The following is a 10,622-nucleotide window of genomic DNA, read 5'->3' as shown; positions in this document are numbered from 1 at the left end:
CATACTCCTACCATGCACTAACTGAAGCAAACACACTCACATACAGACATTAAGTGAGAGCAGAAGAATAATTTTGAAATATATAAGAAGAAAAAAATAAATAAGGTATAACAGCAAGCACATTATTTTGAATGTATACAACATTTGTAGCTTATTAATTGTGTGAATGTTTTGATTAATATTAAACAAATAACAAAAGAAGAAAAAAAACGTAATGAACCACAGCATTCAATGTGAGGAACATATTAAGTTTAATGATGCTGAGCACCCCCTAACTGACCCATGGATGATTGTTCCAAGAACGCTGGCTGTGACTTACATCAGAGAAGGCTTATATGTTAACTGGATATCTGCAGGCCAGCTCGCAAACTCTTCCAGTCAAGGATAGAAGTCTAATTAACAGGAAAACACTAGCTGTACAAGTGGGCTAATTTCCATAATTAAACAATGTCAAATCTGAATCCAGAGCCATAAGAGTAAGGCACAATGCCACACATCATTTAAAATGTTCCCATGAATAGTTGCTGGTCTTGAACTCCATCCACTATCATTGGAGCAGATGATGACTTCAGTTATTCTCTCCTCACCCATATGTTTCAGAACATTAGTATTGCACATCCAGTGGTTCAGAAGTCATTCTGGTTGGAATTATGACAAAGTGATATTTTGAATAAACAGTAACTGGGTCTGGTATAGCTTATAAAATATGTTGCTGACTTGGCAAGGAAATAATGATTTCCTATTAAGCTTTCTTAGAAGTTTGAAAAACTTCATGACGAAGGTCCATCCAGTAAACAACTGGGCTTCAAGTCGTTCTGTGGTTTGATTTGTAGGCGGTCGACATTCTTGAGTGAATACAGACTACATATTTCCCCATTGTGTTTTGCCACTGAATGCTGATCATCACTCCTTCAAAGAAGCGCATTCTCTTAGTGATGGGCTATTACAGCACTGCCAGAAGGAAGCAGTTTTCCTAAATAATGCAAGGGAATGTTAAAACACCAAACATCAAACACACAAACAACTCGGGAGTCTCGAGTTCTTTCTTTTTTGATATAGTGGGCCACCAAGATCATCACAAAGATGACAACCCACACTGTTTAAATGAGATTCACTCTCATTACAACACAGTGCAAAGGATGTATGTGAAATAACAACTCTTCTCAACTATCAAAACCGCAAACTGACTCACATTGCACCATATGTTTGATGGTTTCAGATGTCTTTTTTTGACCTTTATAAACAACACTGATTAGGCCGAGTTGAATAATTCATCAGTGCGGAGGTGAATGAGGGGTTTGTGTTTGCGTTGTTGGTTGGAAGTGCAGGGGTTGGAGAGATCGTTTTCTTTAGAAAAAAGGTAATGAGTCACTTTGTCACGTTTTATTTGACTGATACAGTATTTTACATTGTTGACCATTTCCTGCTCATCCTTTTAGACATTTGGAGTATTTAGCAGGTGGATACATAGATGACTGTTAAGTCTGATAACGACTGGAAAGTCTTGCTGCAAAAAGAAAAAGATAACAGAGATATTGTGTTTTGGACAAGTTGCCAGCTTGGAATTTTTTCTTTCATTTTCTTTCTGAAAATCAGCTGGAAGAACAAAACACTGAGATACTTCATGACATTTAGGTTTTTCTATATATGTTAGACCACATAACCATACCACAAATAGTCTGGTTCTAGTGAGTCAGATATGTAGAATTTTATTTACAGCACTATTTACAAGTCTCTGATGTCACAGACTTAGACTCATAGTCTGGGTACTGTGTATATTTGTGTTACCCTACACTACACACATAGTAGTAATTGGCCAATTGACTCTATTACACAGAAACAGTGACTGAGAACAGGGTGGGTCCTTCTATCCTGAAACTTCACAAATTGCAGTGTCATGTAACTACCTTAAAGATACAAGTCACATTGGTCTGAAATCTATGCCATAGTCCAATAGTGTTGGCATGCCAAGCATCACTATACGGATACAGTCATGTGGATGGGGCTAGTCATTGAGACTTGCTTACCAAAGGAAATTCTCTGTGGTAACCTTGAGTCTGGGGTGTGCTTCCATGGAAGTCAAAGGAAATGCTACAAGGGCTCTTTGAAGTCTTCACTTAGGAATGTTGATAGCGACTTTGCATCCAGTCAGAAACTCACCCAGTCCAGCTAAACATGACACATCAAATAAAAAACAATGTGACCTCAGAGGTAGAGAGAAAAAAATATTATTGTTGATATTAGTAACACACCCTCAAACAATGTATCCTTTAAATCTTTTGATTTGAGAACGATTTGTTTATGTGAGACCCTTTAAACTTTTTGCACAGTTTTAGGTGAATAACAACATAACTTTGAGGCTGCTTGCATCTCTTAAACTCCTACTTTCCTTGGCTTAATACTGGCAGCTGTACCTTCAGGTGGCTAGGTCTGAGACTCTGGAATTCCCTCCCCGAACTTTTCTACCCCTCTTCTCTCTTCTTTTAAGACACTCCTTAAAGTGCCCTAATGCTTATGTGGTTTGGTGTCAAATGATTTCTGATAATGTTCCTGTGAAGTGCATTGGGTCATTTTACAACATCAAACATTCTATACAATTACAGGTTTATTATTGTTGTGCACATCTCTGATAGCTTACCATCTCAGTAAAGCAAATAGGTAAAGATTTGGAGAAACTAAATGTTGGTATGGTGGCTCAGTGGTTAGCCCTGCTGTCTCACAGCATCAGGGACTCAGGTTTGATTCCACCCTCGGTTGACTGTCTGTGTGGAGATTTTACGTTCTCCCATGTCTTTTCTCCAGGTGCTCCGGTTTCCTCCCACAGTCCAAAGATGTGCAGGTTAGGTGGTTTGACCATGCTAAATTGCTCATAGTGTTCAGGGATGTGCAGAATAGGTGGATTAGCCATGGATAATATTGGGTCACAGGGATAAGGTGGGTCTGAGTGGGATACTCTTTCAAGGGTCAATGTGGATTTGATGGGTCAAATGGCCTGTTTCAACACTGTAGGGATTCTATGAACACAGCAGGTCTGGCAGCATCTGTGGAAAGAGGAACAGAATTAACGTTTTAAGTCCAATCTGACTCTTTTTCAGAACTTCAGTTCAGCTCCACCTGAACAACATTACATACTCCTTTCCCTCCATACACCTCCAAACCACCAGCAGGGATCCAGAGGATTTGTTTTCATTTTTTTTCTAACAATGAATAATTATTTCTCTGTTAAATTCTACTGTGTCTTCTGCCTGAGTTGCAGAATAGTAAATATGTATAAGAAACATTACAAGTGCAAATTTGTTAACCAAATGCGCACTTAACATTCATGGCTTGAAATAATAAGCTGTTATTAACACTGCTAAACTGACAGTCAGTCTATGTGCATTAATTCTTCTCATTTTGCATGACTCCAAAAATATTTCATAGACTAACATATATTTTGAAATTATATTCACTGCTATTTAGAACAACAAGCTCACTTATATCGGGGTATCTTTATCCACAGGCCTGATAAGGTCTGAAAGAGTTGGTGTGAGGAGTGCCCTCCAGGGGAGGCAATGACCTACTGGTATTATTGCTGGACTCTTAACCCAGAGAATCAGGTAATCTCCTGGGGACCTGGGTTCAAATCCTGCCACAGCAGATGGTGGAATTTGAATTCAATAAATATCTGGAATCAAGAGTCTGTGATGACTCCAAAGTACAAAGGGATCTGGGAGTGCTAGTTGAGGATTCTCTAAAGATAAACATGCAGGTTGAGTCCGTGATTAAGAAAGCGAATGCAATGTTGTCATTTATCTCAAGAGGGTTGGAATATAAAAGCACCGTTGTGCTACTGAGACTTTATAAAGCTCTGGTTCGGCCCCATTTGGAGTACTGTGTCCAGTTTTGGTTCCCACACCTCAGGAAGGACATACTGGCACTGGAGCGTGTCCAGCGGATGATCCCTGGAATGGTAGGTCTAACATACGAGGAACGGCTGAGGATCCTGGGATTGTATTCATTGGAGTTTAGAAGATTAAGGGGAGATCTAATAGAATCCAAGATAATACATGGCTTGGAAAGGGTGGACGCTAGGAAATTGTTTCCGTTAGGCGAGGAGATTAGGACCCATGGATACAGCCTTAGAATTAGAGGGGGTAAATTCAGAACAGAAATGCGGAGACATTTCTTCAACCAGAGAGTGGTGGGCCTTTGGAATTAATTGCCACAGAGTGCAGTGGAGGCCGGAACGCTAAATGTCTTCAAGGCAGAGATTGATAAATTCTTAATGTCACAAGGAATTAAGGGCTATGGGGAGAATGCGGGTAAGTGGAGTTGAAATGCCCATCAGCCATGATTGAATGGCAGAGTGGACTCGATGAGCCGAATGGCCTTACTTCCACTCCTATGTCTTATGGTCTTATGACCAGGGGTCCATTGTCAATTGTTGGAAAAACCCATTTGATTCACTAATGTCCTTTAGGGATGGAAACTGCTGTCCTTACCTGGTCTGGCCTACATGTGACTCCAGTAATGCAGTTGACTCTTAACTGCCTGCTGAGATGGGCAATAAATGCTGATTATTCAGCGATGCTCTAATCCTGTGAATGAGTTAAAAAAAAATCATAAGGATCCCCTGCTATAGTAATATCATATAGGCACCTGGGCAGAATAGCATTAGATGTCAAAGGTGTGAGACCTAACGTCTTAACACTTTCAGAGCCAATGCAAATTACCCATCGGGCTTTGCCCTTGGTGGGAGGAAGACACCTCCATTACTGGGTCCCTTTGAGACTGAGCTCACTCACACAGCCAAAAGGGAGCAGTTTTCCAACAGAGATGAGGAGGAATTCACTCGAAGAGAGGTGAATCTGTGGAATTCTCTATCCCACGATGTGCAAGATGTTTGGATTCTGAATAAATTAAAGAGGATAGAGAATTTTTAAATTAGTAGTAGGTTAAAGGGAGCGGATATGAAAGTGGAGTTAATGTGGAGTTCAGATCAGCTGTGATTGTATTAGATGGTGTGGGAGGCTTGAGGACCTGTATTGCCCACTCCTAAACATTATAGAAGAGATTCTTCTAGTTAGACCAGGAAGTGGGTTTGGTCGACCTGTAGATTCCTATGACAAAGAGGATGGTTCTGGGAACCTTTATCATGACCAGCAGCTCATACAATGTAGTAAGCTTGCACTGAGAACAACAGCTAAGTTCAAGAGTTATAGCTGTTTTAAAATTTGTCTCTATATTCTTCATTTCTCTGTGAGTTCAACGCTTGCCCTCCTTTGGACACAATCCCTCCCCTTGGAAGTGGCAAGGAAGATGGCAAGAAGAGTAAATAATTGAGTATGTTGGCTCTGGATAGATACACCCCCTCTTCTTGTCACCTTAGCTGATCATGTGGGGCAATAGACAACCATTGTGGACCTTAAATCATCAATTAATGAACACATAATAGCCTGAACTCCTCAATGCTGAAACTTTATTGCTGGAACAGCACAGCAGGTCAGGCAGCATCTAGGGAACAGAAGATTCGACGTTTCGGGCACATGCCCTTCTTCAGGAACTCCTCAATGACCTGATTATCTGCCTCCTTGGCATATGAATCAAGTGCCCGGTTTTCTCAATGGGAAACCAGAGATTTCTGTGGTTTGGCCTCCATTTGCCCCAGTTTGGTTCAATAACGGGCACAGATGGGAGACAAGGGACTAGTCACTGAAAACTACCACCCTGTCCTTGCCATTGTCTTCACTTTTTCCTCAACGCCCATCCCTCACCCACCCCATGAGAGACCCAAAAGAAAAGGATTTCGCTTCTTGCCATTGGATCCGTGAAAACTAGAACAATCTCTTGGATCTCTGGAAAATCTCAGCCTTATTATGAGCTTTGGCTAATGTTGCATTGCAACAATGTTCTGTTGCTAGCCAGAGCAGCGTGGTTGCACAGTGGCCAGCACTTCTATCTCACAGCACCAGGGACCTGGGTTCGATTCCAGCTTTGGGTGACTGTCTAGAGTTTGCAAGTTCTCCTTGTGTCTGTGTGGGTTTCTGTTGGTGCTCCAGTTTCCTCCCATAGTTCAAACATATGCAGGTTAGGTGAATTAGCCATGCTAAATTTCCTGTAGTGTGCAGCTTGGGAATTGGGCAAGGGAAATGTGGGCTTATGGGGATAGGGTGGGATGCTGTTTGGAAGGTTAGTGCAGACTCAATGAGCCAAATGGCCTCTATCTGCACTATAGGAATTCTATGATTCATTTACTGTGCTAAAGGAGAGTGCTTTGTTCCCGCATGACCTTTTCAGTATTGGGAATTTACCACAACTGGATGTATAACCTGCATCTATCATACTCACAGCTGTATTTTAGTCTGTTGCCAGTGAGCCACCAGCCTGTGTTGCCATGTCACTTTCTTGGCTTAAGATGCAGCAGAATTAACTTACAATGTACCATTGCACACAGAACAACATAAATTTAAGGGAAAATACTTACAGACAGAGTGAATGGGCGGTGTTAGATTCTGATGTTAATTGATATAGGTGTATAATGAAAATTCACATGTTTGTGCAAATGACTTAATTGTCTGTCTTTTCCCCTTTTATTCCCAGTGTTTTTACTGACCACAGCTAAGAGTTCGGGAGGTAGCTTGCTGCCAGTTGCTCTACTGAAATCTTTACCTTTGGATCAGAGAATTGAAAGCAATCAGCCAAGGTTTCACATTCTTGATCTCTGTCCAGTGAATCTATGGCTTGCCAACACAAATCAGGCTCATCTTTGATAATGTAGAAACACGCAGTAGAGGAGTAGGAGTAGGCCATTTATCTCATTGAGCCTTCTCCGCCATTTAATATGATCATGGCTGATCATCCAATTCTGTACTTGTTTCCCACTGCCCTCCTCCCCCGCCCCCAGTACCCTTGATCCTTTTAGCTTGAATAACTGCGCCTAACTCCTTCTTGAAGACATTCAATACTTTTGTCTCACCACTTTCTGTGACAGAGAATTCTACTCGCTCCCGATGCTCTGGGTGAAAGTAAAGAAACGTTTTCACTGTATAACAGCTACTCCCTCTCTATTAGGTACAGTTGTCCCCCATTCACTGGAAGAAAATGTGAGCGTTTATATGAACGAAGGAAAACTTGCATTTATATAGCGCCTTTCCTGACTACCGACATCCCAAAACACATGAAGCCAATGAAATTATTTTGAATTGTGGCCATTGTTGCTTTGCAGGGAAAAAAGAAACGGACAATTGTGCACACAGAAAAATCTCACAAACAGCATGCAGACATTTACTGTTCTCCAATGGGACTTTTGCAGGCAAGGAGTTTGTGAAATTCCCCAAATGCTCTTCCCTCTACCCTGTTATGCATCCCAAACCTGCAACTGGGGTGCAATTTTGCAAGAAGCAAGAGAGGCCAAGGGCAACCCACCCACCATCACCCAAGCTCTGGTCTAAGTATTGACCATTTTCTGCCCAAATTCAATTTTGAGGCTGGCAGGTGAGTTTCAGTGTTAGGATAAAGCCTGGCAAGCCTCTGAATTGTGGAAAACAGTCCACATGCATCCGAGACTGACTTAAGACAGAATCCCGTTTGTCAATTGCAGATACAAATGTGCAGAGCATGATCAGTGCACTCTCAGCTGTGCCAAAGGGTAGTGTCCCTTCAGTTTTCATTAGTGAGATTGAGAGAAGGAAGAAGATGTTGCGGTTGGGTCCACGAAATTCTCTTGTTTGCATTCAGCACATTCAAAGTGATCCCCTGGAATGTCCTTACTGCTTGATCCCATTCACTCACCTGCACCCCAAACCTGTTGGCTTAGTGTTGGATATAAAACCAATTTCTTGTCCTCTCACAACCAAAAAGGTGAGCGGTGGGGTGGGGTGGGGTAGAAGTATGAGGGTGAGAAGCAGGAGCAGGAGTGCGTTGCGGGTGCTATTTTATAGTCACAGCTCACCAAGCACATTTAAGTGAGGCCAGAACCCAAATTTGATTCTGGCCTTTTATCAACACGAATCAGCACCAAAGCAGCTCTCCCCACTCCCTAACGCTGCGCCCATTGAGGATGCAAATAGCATCTCCAGCCTTGTATTTTTAGGAGAAGAGGCAAGGCCATTTGCTAATTAAAAATGTAACTTAATACTTATGGAAAATAGGTCACATAAACACAGGCACAAAAACTGAGTTATCTTAGCACACACTGTGGGATGTAGAACAAACACTTTGGAGACCAGCATTGTAAAGTTCTTACAACTATGTGACCAGGTTACCAAATAGTGGTACACTTTACTGAGCATTTGGCTGGGATCAGGATTTCTTTAAACTGGAGAGTAAGACAAGCAACTTATGTGAATCTCCCCGCTCAATCCAACGAAGAACAATTCAATTTAAAGAAGAAAATAAAATATTTACCAAGACTATTAATTTCTCATGTAAGTAATTAGACTTCTTCAACATATTGGTGTCAGCTATGGACAACATAACATATTTAGTCTGTGTGCATGAGATAATTTAGCCTATTTGGCATGAGATACAGTTTATTTTGAAGTGTTTTTTCTCGGCATAATGAGAAGGATTCTCAGAGGTGACTTAATAAACTGGAATATTGTTCTCGGTTCAGTTTGGTCATGTATGTTCTCCTTATCAAGAGCCACGTGACCCAAGTGGACAAGACATAATACATTCTGGATCAGTGGTGCTGGAAGAGCACAGCAAATCAGGCAGCATCCGACGAGCAGCAAAATCGACGTTTTGGGCAAAAGTCCTTCATCAGGAATAAAGGCAGAGAGCCTGAAGCGTGGAGAGATAAGCTAGAGGAGGGTGGGGGTGGGGAGAAAGTAGCATAGAGTACAATAGGTGAGTGGGGGAGGAGATGAAGGTGATAGGTCAGGGAGGAGAGGGTGGAGTGGATAGGTGGAAAAGGAGCTAGGCAGGTCGGACAAGTCCGGACAGGTCAAGGGGACAGTGCAGGCTGGAAGTTTGAAACTACGATGAGGTGGGGCAAGGGGAAATGAGGAAGCTGTTGAAGTCCACATTGACGCCCTGGGGTTGAAGTGTTTCGAGGCGGAAGATGAGGCGTTCTTCCTCCAGGAGTCTGGTGGTGAGGGAGCGGCGGTGAAGGAGGCCCAGGACCTCCATGTCTTCGGCAGAGTGGGAGGGTGAGTTGAAATGTTGGGCCACGGGGCGGTTTGGTTGATTGGTACGGGTGTCTCGGAGATGTTCCCTAAAGCGCTCTGCTAGGAGGCACCCAGTCTGCCCAGTGTAGAGGAGACCGCATCAGGAGCAACGGATACAATAAATGATATTAGTGGATGTGCAGGTAAAACCTTGATGGATGTGGAAGGCTCCTTTAGGGCCTTGGATAGAGGTGAGGAAGGAGGTGTGGGCAGAGGTTTTACAGTTCCTGCGGTGGCAGGGGAAAGTGCCAGGATGAGAGGGTGGGTCGTAGGGGTGCGTGGACCTGACCAGGTAGTCACGGAGGGAACGGTCTTTGCGGAAGGTGGAAAGGGGTGGGGAGGGAAATATATCCCTGGTGGTGGGGTCTTCTTGGAGGTGGCGGAAATGTCGGCGATGATTTGGTTTATGCGAAGGTTGGTAGGGTGGAAGGTGAGCACCAGGGGCGTTCTGTCCTTGTTACGGTTGGAGGGGTGGGGTCTGAGGGCGGAGGGGCGGGATGTGGATGAGATGCGTTGGAGGGCATCTTTAACCACGTGGGAAGGAAAATTGCGGTCTCTAAAGAAGGAGGCCATCTGGTGTGTTCTATGGTGGAACTGGTCCTCCTGGGAGCAGATACGGCGGAGGCAGAGGAATTGGGAATACGGGATGGCATTTTTGCAAGAGATAGGGTGGGAAGAGGTGTAATCCAGGTAGCTGTGGAAGTCGGTGGGTTTGTAAAAAATGTCAGTGTCAAGTCGGTCGTCACTAATGGAGATGGAGAGGTCCAGGAAGGGAAGGGAGGTGTCAGAGATGGTCCAGGTAAATTTAAGGTCAGGGTGGAATGTGTTGGTGAAGTTGATGAATTGCTCAACCTCCTCGCGGGAGCACGAGGTGGCGCAAATGCAGTCATCAATGTAGCGGAGGAAGAGGTGGGGAGTGGTGCCGGTGTAATTACGGAAGATCAACTGTTCTACGTAGTCAACAAAGAGACAGGCATAGCTGGGGCCCATACGGGTGCCCATGGCTACCCCTTTGGTCTGGAGGAAGTGGGAGGATTCAAAGGAGAAATTGTTAAGGGTGAGGACCAGTTCGGCCAAACGAATGAGAGTGTAGGTGGAAGGGTACTGTTGGGAATGTCTGGAGAGGGAAAAACGGAGGGCTTGGAGGCCCTGGTTATGGCAGATGGAGGTGTAGAGGGATTGGATATCCATGGTGAAGATGAGGCGTTGGGGGCCGGGGAAACGAAAGGCTTGGAGGAGGTGGAGGGCGTGGGTGGTGTCTCGAACGTATGTGGGGAGTTCCTGGATTAGGGGGGATAGGACAGTGTCGAGGTAGGTAGAGATGAGTTCAATGGGGCAGGAGCATGCTGAGACAATGGGTCGGCCAGGGTGGTCAGGCTTGTGGATCTTGGGAAGGAGGTAGAACCGGCCAGTGCGGGGTTCCCGGACTATGAGGTTGGAAGCTGTGGATGGGAGATCTCCTGAGGTGAT

General features: G+C 43.9%; 2 long non-coding RNA genes across 3 annotated transcripts in view; one reads left to right on the top strand and one right to left on the bottom strand.

The window, feature by feature from the left end:
* Nucleotides 1-255: 255 nt before the first annotated feature.
* The window catches only part of LOC148142500 (uncharacterized), a 207,461-nt gene continuing 197,094 nt past the window's right edge, over nt 256-10,622 (bottom strand). The window contains exons 4-5 of the long non-coding RNA XR_015751813.1: nt 2,028-2,169; nt 256-973 (exon numbers count right to left, since the gene is read on the bottom strand). This is a non-coding gene — a long non-coding RNA (uncharacterized LOC148142500). The remainder of the gene's footprint in view (nt 974-2,027; nt 2,170-10,622) is intronic.
* LOC122565101 (uncharacterized) overlaps nt 8,207-10,622 on the top strand; it is a 52,854-nt gene continuing 50,438 nt past the window's right edge. For both annotated transcript variants that reach the window (XR_006316085.2, XR_015751812.1), the window contains exon 1: nt 8,207-8,408. This is a non-coding gene — a long non-coding RNA (uncharacterized LOC122565101). The remainder of the gene's footprint in view (nt 8,409-10,622) is intronic.

The sequence above is a fragment of the Chiloscyllium plagiosum genome, unplaced genomic scaffold (assembly GCF_037043375.1).
Source record: "Chiloscyllium plagiosum isolate Xiang-an unplaced genomic scaffold, Cpla_swu_hap1 HiC_scaffold_28, whole genome shotgun sequence".
Classification (NCBI taxonomy): domain Eukaryota; kingdom Metazoa; phylum Chordata; class Chondrichthyes; order Orectolobiformes; family Hemiscylliidae; genus Chiloscyllium; species Chiloscyllium plagiosum.
This window is presented reverse-complemented; position numbering and strand designations above follow the sequence as displayed.